The 3,438-nt window shown below is 43.3% G+C and overlaps 1 pseudogene; it reads right to left on the reverse strand.

Annotated features, from left to right (window-relative positions):
- Window positions 1-2,223: 2,223 nt before the first annotated feature.
- On the reverse strand, window positions 2,224-3,438 carry LOC144531729 (tripartite motif-containing protein 16-like; annotated as a pseudogene).

The following is a 3,438-nucleotide window of genomic DNA, read 5'->3' on the forward strand; positions in this document are numbered from 1 at the left end:
TTCTCTGTTCTCATACTCTCACTCTTTATTTCCTCTTCTTCAAATAAGTTTTCTTACTATACTAACATTATCTGAAAGATTTTATTCACAACAAATTATTTAATATTATTTCAAGGGCTGTCAAAATTAATGCCATAATATCAAGTTAACAAAACTAATTTTTTTTGACACGCTCCGTAGTTTGGGAAATCAGGAAGCGATGCAGCAGTGACATTGTAGATGGCTAGCAGAAACAAACCTCTTTGAGTAGAAATGGATAAAGAAAATAGTCTTTTGAATGGCAAGTTGAGTTTCAAAGCCCTGTCGATGTAAATTGAGTTACCACCGGACTACGTTGAGTCTCAAATACCACTTGAGCATTCAAAACTTTTTTTAAAGTACATCTGGAACAGATAAAAAATGTGCAATTAATTTGCGATTATTTGCAACTTAACTATGGACAAATGGATTTTATCAGCCTTAATTATTTCATTAATTTCAAGAGAAAATGCAATAATGATGTTATGTTCATTTAATATTCAACTCTCTTCTGATTCCAACTCCAATTATTCCAGTTCAATTTTGGAACCGATGATTGGATTGAAAGCAAATTTTCCAAATGTTAACCAATTAAAAAACGATTCCATTGGAATTGTAATTTTTTAAACGACTCCAAGTTGGAACCGGTTCTCAATGCCCAATCCTATTTACAACACCTGTCTACTTGAGCTCACACAACTCAACAGAGCAGTAACTACCATTAACCCACAGTCCAGCATACTAAGGCATGGATACCCGACCCGAGCCCGACAGGTCCCGACAGGTCCCGACGGTACCCGACGGGCCGGGGCGGGTTCGGACAGATATTTAGAAATTATGGTCGGGTTCGGGCCGGGCTCGGTCACATCAGCGTGATAAGACATTTGTTGTAAAATGGTGCTGCGGCTCCTTTAAGAGAGCTCATGTGTCTGTGTGTGTATGTGTCTATGTGGAAGCTGGTCAGAAGAGAGATAGAGAAAGAGGGGCAGACGTGTAAATGACAGCGACCGGAGCAGGGTTATTCATGTTATAGAGGGTTTTCACCGACGTCACGTTCTGGGTGGTAACCTGGATGCACGGCCATATTGGAGGCACTCGGTGTAAACAACTGAATGGAGTAATGGAGTATTGTGCACTTTGGATACTTTCAATACTTTATGTCTAAACAACAGAAAAGCTCATCAAAACGCGTCCAAGATGCAAAGGTATGGAAGGACTTGGACCACAAAAAAAGGCACGATATTTTGAGAAATTACAGTTTACTGGCGGTGCAGATCCCTATAAGTTGGCTCCCTCTTTTTGGATCCATGGCAACCCGGTGATTCTTCCTTCAGTTGCATATCCCGATATAGTCAACTACATGGTTTTCTCGCCGAGCCCATACACAGCGGAAGACCTTAAATCCTACAAAAGTTTGGAGGCTTATAACCAGATGGTGTTTGGATGGGTGAGGGAGACGCAGTACCAAGTCATTAACGACCGTTGTGTTGTGAAGGCCAAAGTAAGTAATGCAATAACGTCTTTAATCAACCTAACCTTAACTGTATGATATCATTGTGATACTCAAGGTGTAGCCAAGTGACTCTCAATAGTTGTTTTTTTTTCAATTCAAAGACCAAACAAGACAGAGTTTTCCCTCGTAGATCCTGGTTGAGCTTTGCCAACCACAAGCGCCTCCTTTCATCTGATAACTTCTGGCATTCCTCTCCCTGATTTTTAATAACTTTTGGAAGTCGTTAATATTCCAAATGTTTTTCTCAGTCTGACCTATTGGTACAACCTAAAACACGGCAATAATTAACCATTTTCCTTAACGCCGTTTGGGATCTACTTCAGTGCCTGTGATTTGTTGTGATGCGGAGTACCTCCAACATTGCGACTTTGGGTCTGATGACGCGCCGTGAAAACCCTTTATAACGGCGGCCCTGGAGGTACCGAGTCTCTCCTGGTTTTCTGATCACGGTCGGAAACGAAGCAAGCAGTGAAGGTTAACACATTGAACATTTTAACAGCTTATTAACGTGAGCTTGTTGCCCCGTGTGTGCTGATGCGCTCATCTGTTGACATCTCCGAATGCCTTCCTACAGTTGCTTAATAAAAGCTTTCCACACAAACAAACATATGCCTACATGTGTCATTAGTATGAGAAAAAAATTTGATTTTAACGGTGTCGGGCTCAGACATAAATCTCTTGATGCCTGTCGGTCACGGTTCTTGTACCTGCAGTGACGTCTTCAGCATTACGGATTGTCTCACTGTTGCTTTTCTGTTCCCTTCAGATAATAACAGCCCTCTGTGTGCTGTGTTTGGATCCAGCGTGATTTGATGGGAATACTGTAAGAAATCATCTCTGGTTTTAGGCTCTGCCTGAAGTAAAACATCCACTTCAGTCTCTGTCAATGAGATCTTGATCCACACATCACTCAGAATGTCCTGTAGTTTATCTCTGACCTCTGACACAGCTGCAGTCACATCTTTAAAGTATCGTACAGGACGGATATTGATGCTGGGTGACTCTTTAGAGATTCGACAGCGAGCGGTAGTTTTGTAGAAACTGGGTGTGTTCCTCTGTGTGTGAGAGTTGTTCCAGCTCAGTATATTCCTGCCTCAGATCAGTTATTTCCTGCTGCCTCTTCTCCTGAAGCTCTTTGACTCGACTCACTTTAGTTTTCTGACGACATCTGACCTGCTGCTTCACATCTGAGCTTCTTTTCTCAATGAGACAGATGAGATCTGTGAAGAACTTCTCGCTGTCCTCCACAGCTTCATCAGCAGTGTGATTGATGGCCTCCGCCTCCTGCTGAAGCAGCTTCACTTCTTTCTCTCTGTTCTGGATTCTCTGCTGGATCTTTTGCCGACTCACCCCGAGCTCTTTCTGCCCCTCAGTCACAGAGCACAGATAACAGATACACTACTGATGAGTGTGGCAGAACATCTTCATCACCTCGTTGTGACGAGTACAGACGTTTCCTGAAGCTTCTTGGAGGGGTCGACCAGCTTGTGTTTTTTAAAAGCAGGAGATTCATAGTGAGGCTGGAGGTGCTGCTCACAGTAAGAGACCAGACATTGCAGACAGGACTTGAGAGCTTTCAGCTTTCTCCCAGTGCAGACATCACAGGCCACATCTCCTGTTCCAGCATAGTAGTGATCAGCCACAGCAGGTTGGAGTCCAGTCTTCTTCAGTTCCTCCACTAAATCTGCCAACATGGTGTTTTTCACCAAGGCAGGCCTCGGTATAAGGAGCTGTCTGCACTGAGGACAGCTGTGGATTTTCTTCTGATCCTCTACATCCCAGTGGCTTTTAATACAGCTCATACAGTAGCTGTGTCCACAGGGAATAGTTACTGGATCCTTCAGTAGATCCAGACAGATCGAACAGCAGAGTTTTTCCTGGTCCATCTGAATTCCTCGCTGCGCCAT

This window comes from Sander vitreus, chromosome 16, assembly GCF_031162955.1.
Source record: "Sander vitreus isolate 19-12246 chromosome 16, sanVit1, whole genome shotgun sequence".
NCBI classification, from domain to species: Eukaryota; Metazoa; Chordata; class Actinopteri; order Perciformes; family Percidae; genus Sander; species Sander vitreus.